General features: G+C 53.0%; 1 long non-coding RNA gene across 1 annotated transcript; it reads right to left on the bottom strand.

Moving 5' to 3' along the window:
• Positions 1-12,234: 12,234 nt before the first annotated feature.
• On the bottom strand, positions 12,235-21,935 carry LOC125545981. Its single transcript, XR_007300386.1, has 13 exons — positions 21,571-21,935; positions 20,618-20,844; positions 20,179-20,250; positions 19,674-20,097; positions 19,528-19,575; positions 19,165-19,230; positions 14,119-15,234; positions 13,568-13,639; positions 13,402-13,479; positions 13,179-13,310; positions 12,856-13,042; positions 12,345-12,412; positions 12,235-12,276 (listed from the first exon to the last, which is right to left on the bottom strand). It is a non-coding gene; the product is annotated as an uncharacterized LOC125545981 (long non-coding RNA).
• Between the last annotated feature and the right edge of the window lie 2,612 nt (positions 21,936-24,547).

Raw genomic sequence — 24,547 nt, 5'->3', positions numbered from 1 at the left:
ACTCTCCGAGCGCATAAGGATAGCAGTGAGGAAGGTTCCCTTGTCCAAACAACTTGACTCAGTCAATGAGTATGGCTCTAATGTTCACAGTGCAGGGACAGATGCCTCCAAAGCAATTTCCAATAAGGTCCTGACCGGGCTTGAGAATGTGGTCCCTGCGCTCTCTTGCGGTACTTTCGATTCATGTATCTCGCCTAAGCAAACCTTGTCGGTGGTCGACATCTTTTCCTCGCCAAAGCTAGGGGAGGTGGTCATCTCGGCGGGCAAGGCTTTCAAGCTTCATGAAGCTGACAGAGCAGACTTGGGCTGGGAAAGCCCGACCAATTGGCCATTTTCTACTGGTGTGACGAAAGAAAGGGAGGAGAAGCTGAACGCTCTCACAAACGAGTCCCAAGTGCACGGGGCTCTAACCTCGTTGCCCAAGACCCACCCCTGGCGCCCCCACTCTCTCCTCTTTCGTCTATGTCAATGCAGACCTCGGCTCCCATGTCTGGTATGTTCCCCAGCATGCAGGAGAAGCAACAGCAAGATACATTCATGTGTCTACTTCCAAGCTTCACGAGGATCTACTGGCCTCCTTTTCTATCCCCAAAGGGCGAGTGCACGAAGACTACAGCGATGGGTCCTTGCCGCAGCATCGGGAACAAGGGAGGGAAGGTTGGCCCTTCCTCTGTACGATGGGCACAACAACTCACGGTGGAGAAGATTTGGGGAAACCAGGTAACCTCTTTCCCAATTATCTATTTTTCATGATTTCACTGAATCCTAGATTATTGCTATTACTAGGGATAGTGGGGTGATTTTTCCTGTGTATCTAAGGGGCAACAGGTTCGATAGACAGGATTAGGGCCAGAGTACTCGCTCAAGCCACGCTTGTTGATGTTGCTGCTCACAAAGCTGCTGAAGTGGCGTTAGCCACCGAGGCTAGGGAGGCCCCCATTCCTTCTCCTTTCCCCGGTGGGGATCCGGGTTCTGATCTTCTCAACCAAGGGGGCCCGAGCGCGCCCAAGGCTGAAGCTAAACCTAAGCTCAAGTCGCTTAGGAACAAGGGAGGGCGCCTTTGCAAAAGTGTTTTATAATGCAGATGGTTTTCTAGAATATTAGGGGTTTCAGCTATACCGAACGGTGGACCCAACTTGAAGAATATGTAGATAGAGAGCGCATCGATTGTTGCTCTACAGGAAATCAAATCATCTTTAACAAGCTTAAACTATCGATCTGTTAGAGAATTATGTTGGCAATGGGTGCTAGCATAAGGCCATTGGGTGGCATCTTTCTGGGGATTAACAAAGACCTGTATGAAATCCAATGGTCATCAGGTCGATTTTCTCTCAGCGCCAAGATCGAAACTACGGCTAACCAAAGTTACTGGGAACTTTGTGTGGTGTATGGGCTGGTTGATCATTCGCTTACTCCTATCCGCTTGTCATAGCAACTGGAACCACATGCAAGATCCTTGAACTTAACGGTGGTCCGGCTATAAAGAAGAAGCATAAACGATGAAGTTAGAGCATTTGGCAAGCTTTTTCTATATATCCTCTAATTGAGCGCGTCAGGTGACCAAAAATTATGGTACTTTTTGGCATATTTTAGAAGGCGGGTTTTTTGGAAACCTAATCGCAAAACCAGTAGTTTTATGGTATATACTCGTAGATCAGAGCCAGTTTTAATCTAATTAGATTTGAAGCTGACAAAATCTCAGAAAATATCTATTGCGCTTGTATCAATAGGTTTAATGATGGCATTGCCAACATGGCTTTGCATAAGATCCGTAGGATGGGTGCAAGATAAACATGGGCCAACCTCAGCTAGCTCCGGTTACATCAGTATTAGACAAGGTTTTCGTCTGCACTGATTGGGAAAAACAGTGTTCCTCCACTTCTTGGCTTAAGGTTGAAACTAGGATTGGATCTAAACACACACCTTTGTTCTTCTCTTCCAGGGAAGATTCCCCTAGGCCACCCCCTAGATTCTTCTTTGAACTGGGTTGGTTCGAACATGGGGAGTTTTCCGATCAGCTCAAGGCCAAATGGGAGGCCTGGTCTAATGCAACCACCATCCACCGTGGTTCTCTGTATAGCTGGCAAGGTTTCTCGACAAGTTCCGTCAGTTTCTGCGCGGTTTGGGTGCCGATAGAAGCGGAAACACGCGCCTCCTCAAAGCCGACACCCTTGATGAGATTATTTGGCTTGACGGGCAAGCAGACACAGTTGGCCTTGGCGAAGCGGGCTGGCAACACAAATACGTTCCAGAGAGCACCATTATCAAACTACACAAGGAAAAAGAGATATACTGGCATCGTCGGGGCTTAAAGGGGACATGGACACTACCTTGGCAAGGCTAGCTGGCAGCGCAGATACGTTCCAGAGAGCACCATTATCAAACCACCCAAAGGAAAAAGAGAACTACTGGCATCGCCGGGGGGAGGGGGGTCTAAAATGGATGCCTAAAGGGGATGTGAACACTGGGTAATTTCATGTCATCGCTAATGGCCATAAACGTAAAGCTTTGGTCCCGCGCCTACAAGGCGAGATCTCCTCATCTAAAGATCTAGAGCAACACATTTACTCCTTTTTACAAGGAGCTTATCGGGATTGAGGGGTGTAAAAGGGCGGGGTTCTGCCCACAATTTTGGTTAGGAGACGAGGTGGTCTAGTAAACAACGAGGAGTTGATCTTGGCTTTTACGGGCGAAGAAATTAGGACTACACTTAATTCCATGAAGACTAGCACAACACCAAGGCCGGATGGCTTTCCAGTCGCCTTCTTCAAGAGTTGTTGGCCTTTTATTAAGCCTATTGTAGCTGACATTATCAATGGCTTTTCCCTGGGTACGATTGATTTCAAGACTCAACTTCTCCATCCTAGCTCTCATCTCGCGCTCATAGGCTTACTCAGTTCCGCCACATAGTTCTGATCAACGTCATCTTCAAACTAGTAGCTAAGGTCTATTCGAGAAGGTTGGGCCCTGTAGTGGCCAAGATCGCTGATTTTAGCCAGATGACCTTCCTTAAGGGAAGGCACATTCTAGAGGGGATCCTCTGCTTCCACAAGGTCGTCCACGAGATCAAATGCAAGAAAAAGAAAGTCATCGTCCTAAAACTCGACTTCGAGAAGGCATACAACCGGGTCAACTGGTCCTCAAGGAGGTTCTCCTCTGCAAGGGTTTCCATGCAGGGTTTATCCACCGAATCATGGAGCTGGTCTTGGGTGGCAAACCTCCATTGTATCAACCGCACTACCGGGCCTTTCATCCATAATAAACAAGGCATTAGGCAAGGCGATCCAATCTCTCTCCTTTGGTTCAACCTCGCAGTGGACGCACTCTGTACCATGCTATCCGAAGCCAGGGAGGTTGGCCACCTTACGGGCGTAGTGGCTCATCTGATCCCCAGCGGTATCTCTCATCTCCAGTACACGGACGGCACCCTGCTTTTGTTTGAACCAGATCAAAGTAGCATGGCCAGGATCAGAACGCTTCCTATTTTCTTTGAGGCAATGTCGGGGCTCAAAATCAATTACACTAAAAGCAATGTGGTAACCATGGGAATATCACCCGACGAGGGTCTTCGAGCGGTCAAGCTACTTGACTATAAACTTGTGGATTTCCCCATGGTGTACTTGGGTCTAACTGCTTCCGAACAAGCCCTTGCCAGCGCCGACTATGACCCTACGGTAGGAAAAGTAGGTTATAGGGTAGAACCGTGGCAAGGTAAGCTTATGTCATTAGGCGCAAGACTCGCCCTCACTAACGCTTGTCACTTGGCTATTCCTTTTTATGCAATGGGGTTTGTTCCTTCTCGACGACGGGGTTCACAAGCAACTTGAGACTATTAGATCTCGCTTCTTCTGGGAAGCAGATGGGCTTAAGAGGAAATATCACATGGTTCGTTGGGAGGACCTTTGTACACCTAAAAATCAAGGGGTCTTGGCATATAACATACTCAAAAAAATGAACTTAGCCTTGATTACCAAATGGATCTAGAAGATCTCTCGACATCACTCTTCCCTATGGGCTAAGATCCTCAAGATCTCTCTACATCCCGATTCCCCTTGTTCAATGTCACTGCTCTTGTCCATTCCTGGATGGTCGTGGACGAAGCAAGAGGTTGATCATCGCATGACTATTGTACCTACTATTTTCATGTATCCATATTCAGCATAAAAGTTACCTCTTGCTTGCTCTTCAGTTTCTTCTATGCAAACTACTTAATTCCTGCATGCTCTGCTTGAATTATTGATTCATTCATCTCCAATTCTCTCCTTTCATCTTCATCTACAGGATAGCAGCTAGACCCCTGCTACTACTACTCGAAAACTACCACTAGTATGCAAGCATGACAGCCCCTGTGGCCAGCAACCACCTTCAGGCAACAACAAACACTTTGGCCATCCGGGGCCATCTACGAGGGCGAGTACTCTTTTTTGGTTCATTAAATACCAAGGGACCTACGTCGCCAGGCCCATAAGCTATTAATCATCCTACAAGGGGCAGTGGAAATTGGACCGCAAGCACGGCCAAGGTCTTCAGACCTACGCAATCGAGACACCTTCAAGGGCTCCTTGGTGCAGGGCCATATGGAGGACCACGGCAGGTTCACGTGGGTAAATGGGAACACCTATGTCGACACCACAAGGAACGACACCATGTCCGGCAAAGGGGTGCTGGAATGGAGCACAGGGGACCTGTTTCAGGGGAATTGGCTCGACGACGCATGTATGGGTATGACTTGTACACGTGGGAGGACAATGGGTACTACCTTGGGACATGGACCAGGGGGTTCAAGGTTGGGAAGGGCACGTTCGACCCTAAACGCTGCAGGTTCCAGCTCTACATTAATGATCCAAGGAACAAGGGTGTGCTACCCGAGATCTCAAGAAATGTCCTTCAACAGCACTCCTCTTCTTCCTTCGACACGATCAAGAGCATGATGCTGCAGGTGCCAAGTTGTCCTGAAGAAACTTTAACTTTGATCGAACTCCAACAAAGAAGTCGTTTTTGCAAAGGTCAGAGTGGCCATCGAGAAGATCATCGGCATTCATGAGCCGAGTTCATGTTCTAAAACACAAGGGCCTAATGAAAATATGACTGGTTCAGCCTCCCAATACTCAAAAGGGAGTACGCGCATGGTGTTCTGATCAGCGCGGTCGTATTGAACAAGAGTTGCCAGGATTAATCCAAGAAATTGAGACGTCGGCAGAGCAGGGCGGCCAAGGATGTCAAAAGGTCTGGGGAGATGATACTTAAAGGGCACAGGAGCTATTATCTGATGCTTTGTCTGCAGCTTGGAACCAGGTAATGCATATCACAAGGCAACTGCCTAAATCCAAATTTTCAACACCTTCCTTCTCTACATTGTTAGTTCTAGTTGCCCCATTGTACTTCTATGGAATGTTCTGGTATTAGTACATATATTGTCCATTGCCTTTATTTATTTTAACCCATATGCAGAATAGAGGATTGTAACATGTATGACTGGGATGACTGAATTTGTTGTCAAATTGGATAGGCTTCAAATCCAGCTATGGTTGAACATGCCGGTGAGAGCAAAGAAAGAAGAAAAACAAGAAGATGGCGGCAAACTGCTCCGTCAGGTGTATGATGTGGTGCCATGCACCGATCTATCATATCAATCGTGTCAGATGCAAATGCAAGTGAGCACTCATCGCCTTGCCTATAAATTGTATCGACACCAATCTCAAGTTGAGCATAAGACCAAAGCATAGTCATAACGGCCAGCACCATGAAGCAGGCTCTAGCTCTCGCTGCTCTCTTGATCCTGCTCACCAACACCAACCTCATTACCCTCGCAAGAGGCCCGATCGCTGTAACCGGCATTGGCGCTGGAGGAGGCTACGGTGGTGGTGGTGGTGGTGGAGATGGAGAAGGCAGTGGAAGCGCCGGTTACAGTTATGGCTATGGTGGCGGTTATGGCTTTGGCGGCGGCATTGGTGGTGGACATGGGGCTGGTGGTGGAGGTAGTAGCGTATGGGCTCAGGGTAAGGCTCCAATTACAGCAGACATGTTATGACCGGCGTCACTTATAGCAGGAGAAGGCCCAATGGGCGCGTTTACTTAGGGGCTTAGCCCAACTTATCTTATTTTTATTAGCAGCAAGGATTATATAAACAGTTGTAAGGCTACCTTTTGAAATTAAGCAATAAGTCATAACTATTGCCCGGCTCCCCTTAGGAGCCGGAAACCCTAAACCCTAGCCGCCTCTCTCACCATCGCCGCCGCCTCCTCGCGCGATCACGGCGCCGTCGCGCCGCCGGCCGCGCCCAACCCCTCGCCAACCATCCTTCCACCCCTACAACCTATAGTCTAGGACCGGTAGGACCCTAGCTCCCACCAATTTGGTATCAGGTAGCTCTGGTTCGATCATGTCTACGCCGCAGCCCACCCCGTCCCTCCCGCTGCCGACGACCTCGTCGCCCCTGGTGGCCACCACGGTCGTGGCCCCGCTCCTACCCACGCCAGGCTCCACCGTCGCGCCCGCCACCGCCTTCCTCACACCGGAGAGGTGTCCAGGGCGCTGCGGGATCTCACCCAGGCGGTGACTGGGATCCGACTGCTACTGGCCGGTCCTATGGGCCGCAACCGAACGGGCCGCCCGTCGCCGCCACCGCGCCGCCGCCCTTGGCGGCCTCCGCCACGTCCAGCTCCAGGCCGGCCCTTACCGCGCCGGCAGGGGTCCCGATACACCAAGTCAGATTTCCATCCTCGCTGTCACCGTTGCCGGCCTGGTTGGCCGGGTCGTCGCAGTCGGTGTACACGATGGCTTCGGGGCCGCCGCACGTCTAGTCGCCACTGGCGCCTCCCTGCAGTACGGCGGGCCCTCCAGCTCCGTCAGCCCTTACGCCGGCCTTGACGGCCCTCCGTTCCACGACGGGGGGGGGGGGGGGGGGGGGATGACCACCGACCCGGCGCCGTCCCCCTCGCCGCTCCGCACCAACGAGCCGTACCCCATGGCGGCCATAACCACACGCCGCCACGCTTCGCCAAGCTCGACTTCACCACCTACGACGGCACCGAGGACCCCCTGAGCTGGCTTAATCAATGTGACCAGTTTTTCCGGGGGCAACGCACGCTCGCGTCGGACCGCACCTAGCTCGCTACGTATCACCTCCAAGGCGCCGCACGGACTTGGTATTACGCTCTCGAGCAGGACGAGTGTGGCATGCCCCCATGGGAGCGTTTTCGCGAGCTCTGCCTCCTACGGTTCGGGCCGCCGATACGCGGGAGCCGGCTGGCGGAGCTGGGCCGCCTACCCTTCACCTTCACGGTGCAGGACTTCGCCGACCGCTTCCAGGCCCTGGCATGCCACGCACCTAGCGTGACGGCTCGTCAGTGGGCCGAGCTCTTCGTGGGCGGTCTGCCGGATCATATCCGCGTGGACGTGGAGCTGCGGGGACCTCAGGACCTCCAGACGGCCATGTATTATGCCCGCGCCTTCGAGCGTCGCGCGCAGGCCTTGCAGCAGGCGTCGCCGCCTCGAGGCGCCCGACAGCCCGCCAGGCCATGCCCGACACCACCCGTGCCGGGGCGTCCGCCTCCGGCCTCTGCAATGACCACCACTCCAGCCGCGACACGGCCCTTCCGCCGGCTCACCCCGGCAGAGCAGCTCGAGCGTCGTCGCCAGGGGCTATGCTATAATTGCGACGAGCCTTACGTGTCGGGCCACGTCTGCCCGTGGCTCTTCTACTTGGAGGCGGCCGACTACATCGAGGAGGACACCGTCGCCGATGGGCTCGGCGACTTGCCCATCCAAGTTGCTGCGGAGGTCGCGACAATGCCCGCTCTGACGATGGCTCTCGCGGTCTCCCTCCATGCCCTCGCGGGTATACGAGCGGAGCATACTATGCTTCTGCCGATGATGATCCACGGCGAGCACCTCGTGGCCCTCCTGGATACGAGCTCCACCCATAACTTCCTGCCCGAGTCGACCATGCACCGCTTGGCGCTTCAGCCGACGGGCAAGGAACAGCTCCAGGTCACCGTGGCCAACGGCGACCGCCGATGTCATGGGATTGCGCGGAATGTCCCCATCACCATCGGCGACGAGCACTTCACCATCACGTGCGCCGGCATCGACTTCGGCTGCTTCGACTTCATCCTCGGCGTCAACTTCTGCGGACGCTGGGTCCCATCGACATCGACGCCATGACAATGACCTTCTGGCGCCTGGGCCACCGCGTCCGGTGGGAGGGCGTGGGTGGCGCCTCACAGGCGACGTCGCATCTATAGCTGACAGCGACTGCTGCAGGGCCCGAGCACCCCCTGTTGGACCATCTCTTGCAGTAGCACCGCGACCTCTTTGACAAGCCCCAGGGCCTTCCGCCAGCCCGGGCGTACGACCACCGCATTCACTTACTGCCGGGCACAGCTCCTATTGCGGTGCGCCCCTACCGCTACCCCCAGCTACAGAAGGACGAGCTGGAGCGGCAGTGCGCGGTCATGCTCGCCTTGGGCATCATCCGGATCTCTACCTCGCCGATTTCGGCGCCGGTCCTCCTCGTCCGCAAGGCTGACGCCACGTGGCGTTTCTGCATCGACTACCGTGCTCTTAACGCCCAGACGCTCAAGGACGAATTTCCCATTCTGGACGTCGATGAGCTCCTGGACGAGCTACATGGGGCACGCTTCTTCACCAAGCTCGACCTCCGTTCAGGCTACCACCAGGTGCGGATGCACCCGAACGATGTCGCCAAGACGACGTTTCGGACTCATCACGGCCAATTCGAGTTCTTGGTGATGCCTTTTGGTCTCTCCAACGCCCCGGCGACCTTTCAGGCCTTGATGAACGATGTTCTCCGCCCCTACTTACGCCGGTTTGTGCTCATTTTCTTTGATGACATTCTTATCTACAGTGCCTCGTGGGCAGAGCACCTTCAGAACATCACCATCGTCTTCAACGAGCTTCGAGCCCACCATCTTCACCTTAAGCGCTCGAAGTGCTCGTTTGGCACGCCTTCGGTCGCTTACCTCGGCCACGTCATCTCGGTCAAGGGTGTCGCTATGGATGCCGACAAGGTGGCGGCTGTCGCGGCCTGGCCGTCGGCACACTCGCCGCGGGCCCTACGAGGCTTCCTGGGCCTCGCGGGGTACTACCGGAAATTCATCCGGGAGTTTGGCCTCATCGCGTCCCCGCTCATGCGACTGTTGCGCCGCGACGCCTTCGCGTGGGATGCTGAGGCGACCGAGGCGTTCGAGAGCCTCAAGCGGGCCCTCACTACGGGCCCGGTCCTCCAGATGCCCGACTTCAACAAGCCGTTCATGGTGGACTACGACGCCTCGGGCATGGGGTTTGGCGCCGTCCTTCATCAGGGCGACGGGCCACTTGCATTCTTCAGCAGGCCCTTCGCCGCGCGCCATCATAAGCTCGCGGCCTATGAGAGGGAGCTCATTGACTTGGTGTAGGCCGTGCGCCACTGGCGGCCATATCTCTAGGGAAGGCCGTTCCGTCACGGATCACTACAGCCTCAAGTTCTTATTGGACCAGAGGCTCTCCACCATGCCGCAACATCAGTGGATCAGCAAGCTCTTTGCCTTCGACTTCACTGTCGAGTATCGCTCGGGCCGCCTCAACACCGTGGCTGATGCCCTGTCCCGCCGCGACACCGACTCCGACTCAGACGCCGTCGACCCCGTGGGGGCGGCCCTCTGCATCTGCTCGGGGCTCTCCTTCGCCCTCATTGACGACATCCGCAGGGCCACCGCGGACGCTCCGAACGCTCAGCTCCTTCGGCAGCGCCTCGACGCTGGTGACTTGGAGGAGCCATGGCGTTTGGCAGATGGCTTGCTCCTGCATGGGCGCCGGCTTTTCGTGCCGGATCATGGCGACCTCCGTCACCAGGTTCTGCTGCTAGCACACTCACCGGCCACGAGGGCGTGCAGAAGACCCTTCACCGTCTCTGCGCTGATTTCTACATCCCCGGCGACCGGGCCCTGGTACGAGATTGGGTGCGGTCTTGCCTGACGTGCCAGCGCAACAAGACGAAGACACTGCGACCGGCCGGGCTGCTCCAGCCCCTGGAGGTTCCCTCTCAAGTTTGGGCCGACATCTCCATGAACTTCATCGAGGGCCTTCCCAAGGTGGGCGGCAAGTCCGTCATCCTTACTGTGGTCAACCGCTTCTCCAAGTATGCGCACCTCATCGCGCTCGGCCATCCCTACACTGCCGCCTCCGTGGCGCGTGCCTTCTTCGACAGCATCATCCGCCTCCATGGGTTCCCCTCTTTGATCGTCAGCGACCGGGACCCGGTGTTCACTCGGCATGTCTGGTGCGATCTCTTCTGCATGGCGGGCGTGAAGCTGCGCCTGAGTACGGCCTTCCATCCTCAGACGGATGGTCAATCGGAGGTGGTCAACAAGGTGATTGCCATGTATTTGCGTTGTGTTACAGGTGATCGTCCCCGTGCTTGGGTGGACTGGCTCGCGTGGGCGGAGTACTGCTACAACACTTCATACCACTCCGCCCTGCGCGCCACACCTTTTGAGGTGGTCTATGGCCGACCGCACCCGCCCATCCTACCGGTTGACCCCGAGACGGCTAGGACGGAGGCGGCTGGCGACCTTCTTCGCAACAGAGATGAGATGCTTGCGGAGGTGCGCCAACGACTTCTCCAGGCCCAGCAGTTGTCCAAGCACTACTACGACGCCCACCACCGCAAGGCAAAGTTTGCTGTGGGCGACTGGGTATGGCTGCACCTCCTTCACCGCTCTATGCAGTCCCTCGACCCACGCGCGAAGCGCAAGCTGGGCCCTCGCTACACGAGGCCATTTTTCGTGCTGGAACGCATCGGAAAGGTGGCCTACCGCCTTCAGCTTCCGGTCGGTGCCCGCGTCCATGATGTCTTCCATGTGGAGTTGCTGAAGCCCTTCCACGGGGAACCGTCGACGACCACGTCGGTGCTTCCTCCGACCTCCGACGGGCGCCTTCTTCAAGGACCGGCGAAGGTGTTGCAGGTCCAGCAGCGTCGCGGGGTGTGGCACTTGTTGATCCAGTGGTAAGGCCTTCCGGAGGAGGACGCCACTTGGGAGCAACTTGACGAGTTCCGCCAACAATTTCCAAACTTCCAGCTCGAGGACGAGTTGGTTCCGCAAGCGGGGAGAGATGTTATGACCGGCGTCACTTATAGCCGGAGAAGGCCCAATGGGCGCGTTTTGTTAGGGGCTTAGCCCAACTTATCTTATTTTTGTTAGCAGCAAGGACTATATAAACAATTGTAAGGCTACCTTTTGGAATTAAGCAATAAGACATAACTATTGCCCGGCTCCCCTTAGGAGCCGAAAACCCTAAACCCTAGCCGCCTCTCTCACCGCCGCCGCCTCCTCGTGCGATCACAGCGTCGTCGCGCCGCCGGCCGTGCCCAACCCCTCGCCAACCATCCTTCCACCCCTACAACCTACGGTCTAGGACCGGTAGGACCCTAGCTCCTACCAAGACCGCAGTGGTTATGGCTCCCGTTACGATTTTAGTGGTCAAGGTGGTGGAGGAAGTAGTGGAGGTAGCAGTGGATTCGGCTATGGTTGTGGTGGTGACTATGGATCTGAGTATGGAGAAGGCTATGGGTCAGGTGGTGGCATGAAAGATGGCGGTGTAGGAGGTGGCGGCCGTGGTGGTTTTGGGCATGGAAGCGTTGAAGGCTATGGTTATGGCAGTGGACGTGGCTATGGCGGCGAGCATGGGCACTGAGCATCATCTGTAGTGGTTGTTACCACTGTTTGTAAACAAATCTATAGTAGTTGTTACCACTTTTTATAAATAGAAATTAAGCTGGTAACAGAAAGCAATAAACATGGTGACTCGCTTGTGTAGATCAGCCATCCTAACATGCATGTTAATGATTGTTACCACCATACTGTATTCATAAGATGGAATATAGCTTATTCAGTTTGAATTCTGATTTCTACACTTTTTTTTTCTATCATGCATACTACTACTACATACACCAGAAAGCTTTTTCACATAGAGGATGCATGCAAGATCATGAGCATACCATCCATGTGTAAGTAGGTTACACGCCATCTCCAATCCTCAACCAACTTCACTCATTTTGCTTCAAAAATATTGGAATCCACTTTCCTCTTCAATCAAGAAAAATTTATCCATCGCAGCCGGCTGAAATCCTCTACAAGATCCTCAACATCACGAATTGCTTATGATGTCCAAGCGATCACACTTTCCTGTGATCAATTTTACAAGCATCCAACAAAGAGATTTCACAACTAAATCATCGAGGCGCAACGATTTTCAAATCATATGTAGAGTACCTCTAGCATGCACAAGCTATGAAGTCAAAGTCAACCCTTGTTGAAATCTAAATCCACTCACCACTAACCTGCACATGAAGCCATTTTCAACAATCAGAGAAGATACACAATGGCATGTCTTGACACAGGGAGAAAGCTGCAGGCATCCAATGCTCAGAAGACTACACTCTTCCCAGACTCTCACTCTAACTTAGTTTAGTAAAGGACGGGCATGAGAAAAATGGCACTAACTCTACCAAAACCATGTATATTTTGCATAAACCATATCTGTCGCACTAAACCCCAGCGCTACCAACGGCAGCACCATGTCTTATAGTTATCTGGTGATCTTATGGGTGTGTTAAGATGAAGAAATTCAAAAGAAAAAGATCAAACCACTGTAAAGTCTTCCACAACCCATACCCACAAACTAAATAAAAGGCTGGTTTCAAAACAAACCCAGACCACTAGTTAAATGCACATGAATAATAAATATATAATGAAACTCCCAGTGCCTACTTGTGAACTAAAATAAATACAAAGCAACCAGGTTGCTAGTAACAAGAGAGCGACTACAGTGGCAAGTGAAATGCTGCGTACCAATTAAGTATAAGCCCATCTGTGCAGCTTCTAATTGCCATATACAGTTGATGGACAATGTGTAGACATCATAAGAAGCCTTCAATCCCATGGATTGTGCTCCATATACAGCTTCTCATTGCCTTATACGGATTTCCATTCTCATTCATTGTGCTCCGAAGAGAGAGCTTTCAGATTTCTACTAGGCCTACATATGAAGAATGCAGATTGGTGAACTCAGCTAATTTTGGGCCTAAGAGCTCATTGTTGGAGAAAGAGGCAACAAAATTAATATTACACACACACACACACACACACACACACACATATATATATATACAAACCTTTACGCAAAAGAAGGAAATAAACATGGCAGGGTCAAGAGGTAACTACATATCACTGTATAATTTATTTTAGACATATTGTTGGATGTCACTAGACGCCTGAGTAGCATGACAGGCGACAAAGCCTAGTTCCTGAGAAGGCAACTGCAGGAGTAAGAATTTAATAATCATTATGTGGGCCAGAAATTGACGTGAAGGGTTTAATCCAAAGTTGTCTTAATACCAGAGTGAAACCCAGGCTTGCGACAGAGTGCATCTCTTCATAGTTGATTGTCCCCATAGGATTTGAAAAGTCAGTCCCCTGGATCGAAGTAGATAAATAATTGATACAACATGATCAAGACAATATAAATATTATAGGGTGGCACTTCAAAGATCACAATTCATACCATGTAAGCTTTATAGGCTGGAGCTTGGCTGCCCATTTCAGACATGATAATGTTTGGAGGAGCCTCCAAGCCCTGCATGTTGCAAATGTTAGAATGTTGATTGCACTAAAGTGGCGCTAACAATGACAGTATGAGATGAAAATATGAAAAGGCTGGAATCTGATATTCTTAGGCCTAGTACACCTAATTTTCAGTAAGTGCTTAACTATAAATTTATGATGTACATTTTAACTCACGGGATGCACAAAATAGTTTCATGAAACTTAATAAAAGTAGTAATGCAAACCCTAGTGATGGATGTCAATGCAAGCAGGAGAAATTATAAGATGCATGACATAAATTTATTCAACAAGTTGCTCGGCTGAGAAACGTGTGTTTTTGATAGAGTCCGATAACTTCATATAATATTGATGCATTTGGCCAATAGATGTTACACATGATGGATCCCAATTACGCAATTAGTTTAATGAACATGAGGCATACATTCACAATTTGCATGGTTAGAATGGATATCGATACCCGAACCACAACAAAGAAAATAGCAAGATTACCTGAAATAGCATTTCCAGACTTGACAAGATCATCTATCAAACCATATTGCACTGTAGGCTCTTCGGAGTGCACTTTCTGCTTCTTTGTCAGACCCTTTTCAATGCAATTTCCTGGATGGTTATTAATTTTCTGGCCTTTCTTCTTTACTGTGTTTGCTGCTGCGCTGCTTGATTTGTCCAGAACATTCTCTAATTCAGTGCCATTCGTGATAGAAGACAAGGCCATCTTAAGATTCTGAACATCAGGCTGTGTCACAGGTGCTCTAATGCCGGCGGATGTCGTCAATGAGGGCGAAGGAGGGCCCCGAACGGATGCAGAGGGCCGCCCCCGCGGGGGAGATGGCGTCCGAGTCAGGGTCGGGGTCGCGGCGGGACAGGGCATCGGCCACGTTGTTGAGGCGACTCGGGCGATACTCGACAGTGAAGTCGAAGCCAAAGAGTTTGCTGATCAACTGATGCTGCGGCACGGTGGAGAGCCTCTGGTCCAATAAGAACTTGAGGCTGTAGTGATCCATGTGGATACGGAACGGCCTCCCCCAGAGATACGACCACTAGTGGCGCACGCCCTGCACCAAGCCAATGAGCTCCATCTGATAGGCCGTGAGCTTATGATGGCGCACGGCGAAGGGCCTGCTGAAGAACGCAAGCGGCCCGTCACCCTGATGAAGGACGGCGCCAGACCCCACGCCTGAGGCGTCGCAGTCCACCATGAACGGCTTGTCGAAGTCGGGCATCTGGAGGACCGGACCCTTAGTGAGAGCCCGCTTGAGGCCCTCGAACGCCTCGGTCGCCTCAGCATCCCAGGCGAAGGCGTCGCGGCGCAACAGGCGCGTGAGCGGGGATGCGATGAGGCCAAACTCCCAGATGAATTTTCGGTAGTACCCCGCGAGGCCCAGGAAGCCTCGTAGTGCCCGCGGCGAGTGCGGCATCGGCCAGGACACGACAACCGCCACCTTGTCGGCATCCATAGCGACACCCTCGGCCAAGATGACGTGGCCGAGGTAGGCGACCGAAGGCGTGCCGAACGAGCACTTCGAGCGCTTAAGGTGAAGATGGCGCGCTCGAAGCTCGTTGAAGACGATGGCGACGTGCTGAAGGTGCTCCGCCCACGAGGCACTGTAGATAAGAATGTCATCAAAGAAAATGAGCACAAACCGGCGCAAGTAGGGGCAGAGAACATCGTTCATCAAGGCCTAAAAGGTCGCCGGGGCGTTGGAGAGACCAAAAGGCATCACCAAAAACTCGAAGTGGCCGTAATGAGTCCGAAACGCCGTCTTCGCGACATCGTCCGGGTGCATCCGTACCTGGTGGTAGCCTGAACGGAGGTCGAGCTTGGTGAAGATGCGTGCCCCATGTAGCTCGTCCAGGAGCTCGTCGACGACCGGAATGGGAAATTTATCCTTGTGCGTCTGGGCATTAAGAGCACGGTAGTCGATGCAGAAACGCCAAGGCGGATGAGGACCGGCGCCGAAAATGACGAGGTAGAGATCCAGATGATGCCCAAGGCGAGCATGACCGCGCACTGTCGCTCCAGCTTGTCCTTCTACAGCTGGGGGTAGCGGTAAGGGCGCACCGCAACAGGGGTTGTGCCCGGCAAGAGGTGAATGTGGTGGTCGTACGCCCGAGCTGGCGGAAGGCCCTGGGGCTCATCGAAGAGGCCGTGGTGCTGCTGCAAGACATGATCCAACAGGGGGTGCTCGGGGCCTGCAGCAGTCGCCGTCAGCTGCAGATGCGGCATCGCTAGGGAGGCGCCAACCACGCCCTCCCACCGAACGCGGTGACCCAGGCGCCAGAAGGTCATCGTCATGGCGTCGAAGTCCCAAAGGATGGGACCCAGGGTCCGCAAGAAGTCGACACCGAGGATGAAGTCGAAGCAGCCCAAGTCGATGTCGGCGCACGTGATGGTGTAGTGCTCGTCGCCGATGGTGATGGAACGTTCCACGCGATCCCATGATATCTGAGGCGGTTGCCGTTAGCCACCGTGACCCGGAGCTACTCCCCGCCTGTCGGCTGTAGCGCCAAGCGGCGCATGGTCGACTCGGGCAGGAAGTTATGCGTGGAGCCCGTATCCAGGAGGGCCATGAGACGCTCGCCGTGGATCATCACCGGCAGGAGCATCGTCTGCTCCACTCGTATACCCGCGAGGGCCTGGAGGGACACCATGAGAGCCGTCGCCGGAGCGGGCGCCTGTGCGACCTCCGCAGCAACTGGGGCAGGCAAGTCGCCGAGACCGGCGGCGGTGGTGTCCTCCTCGATGTAGTCGGCCGCCTCCAAGTAGAAGAGCCGCGGGCAGACGTGGCTCGGCACATAAGGCTCGTCGCAATTATAGCAGAGCCCCTGGCGACGGTGCTCGAGCTACTCGGCCGGGGTGAGCCGGCGGAAGGGCCACGTCGCGGCCGAAGTGGTGGTCGCCATAGATGCCGGAGGCGGACTGTCAGGCGCCCTGAGACGGCGACGCCTGCTGCAATGCCTGCGCGCGACGCTCGAAGGCGCGGGCATAATACATGGCCGTCTGGAGGTCCTGAGGTCCCCGTAGCTCCACGTCCACGCGGATATGATTCGGCTACCGCCGACGAAGAGCTCGGCCCGCTGGCAAGCCGTCACGCGGGCGCGTGGCACGCCAGGGCCTGGAAGCGATTGGCGAAGTCCCGCACCGTGGAGGTGAAGGGTAGGCGGCCCAGCTTCGCCAGCCAGCTCCCGCGTATCGGCGGCCCGAAACGGAGGCAGAGCTCGCGAAAGCGCTCCCATGAAGGCATGCCGCCCTCGTCCTGCTCGAGAGCGTAATACCAAGTCTGTGCAGCGCCTCGGAGGTGATATGAAGCGAGCCAGGTGCGGTCCGACGCAAGCGTGCGTTGCCCCCGGAAGAACTGGTCACACTAATTAAGCTTAGGGGGTCCTCGGTGCCATCGTAGGTGGCGAAGTCAAGCTTGGCGAAGCACGGCGGTGTGTGATTTTGGCCGCTGTGGGGGTACGTCTCGTCAGCGCGGAGTAGCGAGGGGGGCGGCGCCGGGTCGATGGCCATGCGGTCCCCCCGTGGAACAGCGGCCCGTCGAGGCCGGCGTAAGAGCCGGTGGAGCTGGAGGACCCTCCGTACTGCAGGGGTGGCGCCGGCGGCGACTGGACATACGACGGCTCCGAGGCCATTGTGTAGACCGGCTGCGATGACCCAGCCAACAAGGCCGGTAATTGTGACGGCGAGGGCGGGAACCTGACCTAGTGGATCGGGACCCCCGCCGGCGCGGTAAGGGTCGGCCCGGAGCTGACAGATGGGGGCGGCGACAGCTGCAGCGGCCCGACGGACACGAGGGAGGCCACCAGGGGCGGCGGCTGCCACGACAGCCACGGCGACGCGGTGGCGGCGATGGGCGGGGCGGCCTATAGGACCCGGCCAGGAACACGCGAATCCCCTGGACCACCTGGGTGAGGTCCCGCAGCGCCCCGGACACCTCCGGGGTGACGACGAAGGAACCTGACACGGGCAGGAGCAGGGCGACGGCTGTGGTGGTCACCGGAGGCGACGAGGTGGCCGACAGTGGGGGAGACGGGGTGGGCTGCGGCGTAGACATGATCGAACCAGAGCTACCTGATACCAGATTGATAGGAGCTAGGGTCCTACCGGGTCTCGACCGTAGGTTGTAGGGGTGAGAGGTGGGTTAGCGAGAGGTTGGGCGTGGCCGGCGGCGCGTCGGCTCCGTGATCGCGCGGGAGGAAGAGGCGGCGATGGTGAGAGGCAGCTAGGGTTTAGGGTTCCGGCTCCTAAGGGGAGCCGGGCAATAGTTATGACTTATTGCTTAATTCCAAAAGGTAGCCTTACATCTGTTTATATAATCCTTGCTGCTAATAAAAATAAGATAAGTTGGGCTAGGCCCCTAACTAGACACGCCCAATGGGCCTCCTTCGGCTATAAGTGACGCCGGTCATAACAGCCTCGAAGGCTGGCTGTCCGTGATGCTCGGCGCCGCTCGAAACAGCTGATCATTCATCTTCAGCTGCGCGTTTGCCGTGCGGTTTTGGCGGCGCCTGGGACTCTCCACGGGCAGCGCCACGGTCAACAACGTCCACCTCTTCAACATTACGCCAGCGATGCCGCCTCACCTGACACCTTCTTACTCCTTTGCTGTTGGCATCTCTGGTAACGCCGGAATGCCGTGGTCTTTAGTGAAGCTATGCCATCTCTCGCTGCGACCACGAAGAACTGCCGCGATGACATGGTGCTATGGAGGTCAAGGTTTAGGGTCGACTACCAGAGCCACGTAGACTTGTGGCTCCGCGCACTTGTGGTGCTGCGTTAGTTCCTGTGTAACTAGTCTTACCCCCCCCCCCTTTGAGCCGCTTGTAACTGCCCCAGTCTGTAAAAATGATCCTGGGCATTTGGCCCTTTTTTATAAGAAATTCAGGTGGGGTACCCCTCCCCTCGTTGAAAATTCAGAAAAAAAATGTTCATATAAAGTTTTCCAGTAATACTTATTAGAAAAAGTTATTAGTTGGAAAAAGAGTATCAGAGTGGGATGATAACAACAGTTGCTTCCTGAATACCAATGAAAACAGTTGCTTCCCAGATACTGATTTCCTTGGTGTTGGCTGAATTTTGATGAGGATACTTTGTTGCTGCAGCTAATTACCTCACATTGACTATGACTTCTCGAAAACAGAATTCACAATTGATGTAATACCATGCGAAGGGATACTATGTGCTGGTTCTAATTCTTCTGATCAGATAAACGGCGAAGTTTAGGTACTAACCTAACCCTGCTGTCTGCTTGCAGACTTCTCGATTGACAAGATCAGCAGTGACCTAAGGTGGCCTTATTATCAACTCCAGAGTACATCACTTAGAAAACTCAACATCATTATGTTGCCCAGTAGGTTTCAGACCACAGCAAGAGGTCGGCAAAGCTATCAGGTTTACGGTTTACCCCAAACGAAGTTCATAGGCTAACAGTTCTTTATCCATCAAAATCTCAAAAGATATCAGAATTTATACACCATTTCATCCCTCTGCAAGAGCTAAACTGTAAAAAACAGAGTATGGAAAAATAAATGCACCTTATCTGCAGCCATGACAATAGATGCAACATTACTCCGGTCAAAATTCTGGAGCCCTGAGAAGATCTGCAGATGCAAATGTTCAATCACTATCAGAGTCCATCATATCAAAGCAATGGAAATTTAATTACTCTACGCTTCAACCCAGAGATGACTTCAAGACTTGCACTGTCCATCCAGAAATTTAATTACTCTACGCTTCAACCCAGAAATTTAATTACTCTACGCTTCAACCCAGAGATGACTTCAAGACTTTGAAGAGAAATCACTTCTATCAAAACTAACGACAGATATAACACACTACTACATCTATCATCAGAGTCCAGCAGGGACAGTCCATCAAAGTAATGGAAATTTTATTACCCTACGCTTCAGTACATCCCTTATTAATCTTGATCCCTTACGCTCCTCCTGGAAAGATAAACATATGACTTAGTTATCTCATATGCAGAGCTTCGGTTCAAGTATGATACATGTAAAAAAGATAGACATTAATCCATCAATCATACCCGTAGACCATGGCTGGAATAAGGTCTCGCCCGGTCGTAGCTTGGATAATAGATCAAATGATTCCTGCACAAATGCCAACCCTCAGAGCCAATACCACTCATAACTTGGATGTATCATTGGTTACACAATCAACAGGCCAACCCTCAAACAACTGTTTCTGTCATTACTTCACAGCAAGAATGAAGAAGCCAAGGGAACTTAAATGGAAATAGCCATTGCTAACATGAAGAACCAGAAAAATGTCCTCTTCTTAGGCACTGGGCCTATTGCTCCCTGTACTGCAGATTCCAGTGTGTCTAAGGTAGCACCTGTGCACACCCTCAATACATCATGCAGAGTATTTCCAATTTCCAGGAAAATATAATCAGTGGGGCGCTTTTTATGACTCCCAGCAGGCACCTCGAAATAAAAAGATGAAACAACCTGCGAGCCATGGCAGACTGGTTCATATTTTCATATGGCACGGTAGATTGGTGTTATCAGAGAAGAGAGAGGGGGGCTTACATTTCGGCCTTTACATGAAGTGCAAGAGCACGATATGCCTAAGCCTTTAATGACTCCACGGAGTACTGGTCACTGAAATGAAAGCAGAAACAAATTCCTGATCAAAATTTACAGCAGGAGTGAAACAAAAACAGGTGATACTAACATCAGGATAAAAAAAAGGAAGTGCTACTCGCATCTCCTACAAGTTCCAATGTCATGCCTAAGCTTGGAATGTTTGAATGGATACAGAAACCATGTTCAAAGCAAAGAAACTAATGTGACATTCGAATGTGCAGTTTCATTTCATTCTTGCTAAAATGCACACATTATCTGATCCGTATTGAATTCTTAAGAACTACACCTCCGCAGACATCTTAACTTACTGACTGAATTCTTCAAAACTGATCAAAATGCATACTGAGCTAAGAACCAGCAAGGTATAGCGGGCGTGCATTACCTTCCCTTTCCTCATGTAGTTGACGGGCTGGCCCTCGAGCAAGCTGGTGGTGAGCAGCTCCCTGAGGTTCTTTGGGATATCACTCAACCCGTCCGCCTTGCTGGACTTGGAGGGCGCGGCCTTGTGGCCGGTGCTGCTCTTGCCGCAGTGGGGGAGGGCGAGTGGAGCTGCCTGACAGGTCGTTGTTGCCGTCATCCAAGGCGGCGGCCGCCTTTTGCAAGAGTGACCTGGTGAAGCAGGGCGGCAATTATGGGCTTGTTACTTCCAAATCAGTATAGACACGTCCAAATGCACATACAGGAAATGTAAAAACACAATGAATGTAAATGAGTTGTGCTGACTGCTGAGTTGTTCAGGGATATGGAGAATGAGAGCAATACAGGCAACTGCAGAGCTTGTCAATAAACAGAATTTTGAGGTGACCAGTGGTTGATAGCCACTATCAAGGATTAAAAATGTGAGATTCAGATTAAACAGTGTTCACCCAAAAGAAAGTGCATATCAGATTCAGATTCGATAGGTCGATAGGCACTGTCAAAGATTAAAAATGTGAGATTGAGATTAAACAGTGTTCACACAAAAAGGAGTGCATATCACAGTTTGCATCTATAATGTTGATTCCTTCCAAATATGCAACACATGACTGAAAGATTATTTATATTGCAAAACAGTTCTGCCATCAGTTGCATGCTGGCCATTTCCTCCAAAACATAGCAACATTCCTTGCCCACAATGCACATTAGAGACTAAATCAGACTAGCATCTACTTCCCCAAACTAGAATCATACAGTATAATGATGAACATCACAACTACACCACCCTATAAGGCAGCAACACAAAAATTCTCAACATCAGACGAGATGGCGAACCGAGAGCTTGGTGCGCACACAGACAGAGAGATCGCGAAGGGCAGTAGGGTTTGACCAATCGTCGGATGGAGAAGAGGCTCGTACCTCAGAGCCCAACGGCCGGCAACTGGGGCCGGGCGGAGTCGCAGCAGCACGGAACGCGATGTCCCGGCGAGGGAGAGCGGGGGCCGTGGGGTCGGAGCGCGGTCGAGGAGTCGGCGGCGACGCCGAGGTACGGCGCGGCGGGGGCCGTGGCGTTGTAGCGCGGTCGAGGGGTCGGTGGCGACGCCGAGGTACGGCGCGGAGGGGGTTGTGGATGAGGGGAACGAGAGAGGGGGGGCGGCGGATCTAGACGGCGCGCCCCGAAGACTGAACGGATCCGGTCCGCCGCAGCCGTCGCCGGCGGCGGCGGATCCAGACCAAACAAATCGGCGGCGGGTCCAAATCCAAATCCAAACCCAAACCCAAACAAACACACAGGAGAAGACGGAAACTAAAATCTTACGAAGTAAACCTTCATAAATCCTCAAATCAGAAACAACGCCTTCATAGTATATCCTAAGCAAAATTAAAGACTTCGAAGGTCCATACAACAATTTTCTAATCCTGAACAATGAAAAGGAAACTCCTCGACTAAATTCCAAGTCATTTCTCCTCTTTTCCTCCCGAGGACTCTAGATAGAAATTTAATGCTCTTCAACGAAAGCTCCCTGCTCTTTCTTCTTGAAATTCCCGCCTCCCGCGCGCGTCCTCAAACCTGGAGCCCTGGCCACCAATCGAGCGTACGTCCCTGCAGCAAGACAAACGTGTAGCTCAGCTCAGCGGCCTGACTATTTCCCCCCGCAAAAATAATAAACAACGTCGTCGATTGGATTAGCGTTAGTACCTTGCACAACACGGAGCACCAGAAAACGTCGTCGCCAATGTGCGCCAAGCAGTCAGCTTGAGCGCACACCCCAGCCCCTGCCCCGGCCCCGGCAGCCTCCTCCTCCCCGTGCGGCGGCGGGCGGATCTGTACCCCGACGAGCACACCCTCGGCGCCGCCCTCGATGTCGTGGGTCTGCAAACGATAGAACAAACACCTGATTAGCAAGAAAAGAAATGCCGACGATCGTCGGGGTAGAGCGCACAGAACGAACAACAAACGCCAAATTAGAACAGGAAACCGACCTGTATTCCCTCTACGATCTCTGGCGTGAGCTGGTCTGCCCGAGCAAGCACACGCCCCTCCGTCGCATGAATCTTGATGGTCCGGGCGTCGCCGTTGCCCGCGTGGTGCCACGCTGTGTGGGCCTCGCAGTAGTGCGAACTGAAGAATGCATGGCACCATGTACAGAACGTGTCCCTCGGTCTCTGCAGATTAAAGTTATAGTTCACGACGGCCTGGGCGGCCCGTCGGCCGTGTCGCTCCTGCCTGCTTGGATGGGTGCTGAGCGGCACGCGGTCCACCTGCAATCGGCCCGACAGACGTCAAGCTTCATCCCCGAACAACAAACAAGGGAATGACCAGTACCGGGCAAGCGGATTACGTACCCTGCATCTGTATGCGCAGAACCGAAACCTCTTCGGTAGCAGCGCGTCCCCGCAGTGCGGGCCCTGGCAGACGCGCCCGGCGACCGGCACGCCGACGAAGGCCGGATCACGCCGCTGAATCGGTACATAGGTCCGAGTGGCGTCGTATCGAACCTTCTTGATCCCGGACAGAGAGTAGCCGCACTTGGACCTGTTCACCTCTCCAAGCTCGAGGCAGTAGCCATAGCCCTGGTCCAAGAGGCGAACCTGCGGCCAAAGAAGTGTTCTTGAATGGTGAGAGAACAAAGTTCCAAGGAAGATCGTGCGTTCGGAGAAGAGAGATTGGGTTGGGACGAGGGGACGCACCTGCGGAAATCCAGACGCCTCGTCAGGGAGTTGTGGATGATGCCGTCGGGTGTGGTCGATGCAGCAGTGCCTGCAGATTGCGCGCGGGCAATGCAGGCAGAACCGATCGGCGCGGCAGGCGACGCCGAACGGCAGCTGCACCAACCGTCGGAGATAGGCGGGCGGGTGGAGCTCGGGCGCGGCCATATGCGCTTCTTTCTTGGAGCTTGCTGGTGGGAGGGGGCAGGCTCTCTCTTTCTTTGGTTCTTGGAGCTTCTGGCTCGGGGAACAGGGGAGGGAGGAGGAGGAGCGGGGCGAGGCGAGGGGAGGAAGGAGGTGGGATCGGGCGCGCGGGCCCCTACTTAAAAGGGAAGTAGCCGTCGCAATGGACGGTGTGTGATCCCCTATCGGTGCCATCCGACGGACACAGGCGCGCGCGATTTCGTTGTTCCCTCAAGCCGTGGCTTCCAAGGTCGGTGCCGGGCGGGCGTCGCCAAGAACCCGGAAGGAAAGTGAAAGTAATTAAATCTTGAACGGGAGGGAACTGAAAGGAGAAAAGAGGATGGCAGACCAGGCCGCCCCATCTTCAGATAATGATACAGCTGCTATGCAGGGAAAAAAATTCCTAATTTGAGAATGCAATTATTCCATTTTTTTCAGACTCCTCTTTTTTCATTACTATAGTAGGACCGCATTTTTGCTGTTGTTGGTGTAACTAAACAACCCTTCATACACACTAGTACTCTGTAGCAATTCAGCATGGAAAGTCTTGGATTATTCCAAGGGCATCAAGCTAGTGTTCACTAAACGCTTGCTGTATGTCACATTATCAGTTGCATTCTGGGAATATATTGCTCTTGTGGTAGTTGCATTGAAATATATATGATCTTCTTTTCTGAATTATGGGCTGCGACAGGAGCTTTAATTTGCTGCAAGTGATTTGGCTTTTCTTTGACTATTGCTTGCCGTGATGAATAACACACGAAGCCCGCATGAACCAACACCCAACACATCTGAACCTTTGAGTAACAAATTCCTAGTCAGATGTGAATCTTTGTAGAATTGTTATATCTGTTTGGAATCCCTTCACCATCAAAATTGTAACTAGCAATCTGAATTTCCTGGGGCTAGTGATTAGCCCGTGCTAAATCTGCTGTGCACAGGAGAAATTCTTTACTGAACCAGTGATCAATCAATGCTGAATTAAGCTCATCTTCTGTACAGG

The sequence above is a fragment of the Triticum urartu genome, chromosome 3 (assembly GCF_003073215.2).
Source record: "Triticum urartu cultivar G1812 chromosome 3, Tu2.1, whole genome shotgun sequence".
NCBI classification, from domain to species: Eukaryota; Viridiplantae; Streptophyta; class Magnoliopsida; order Poales; family Poaceae; genus Triticum; species Triticum urartu.
This window is presented reverse-complemented; position numbering and strand designations above follow the sequence as displayed.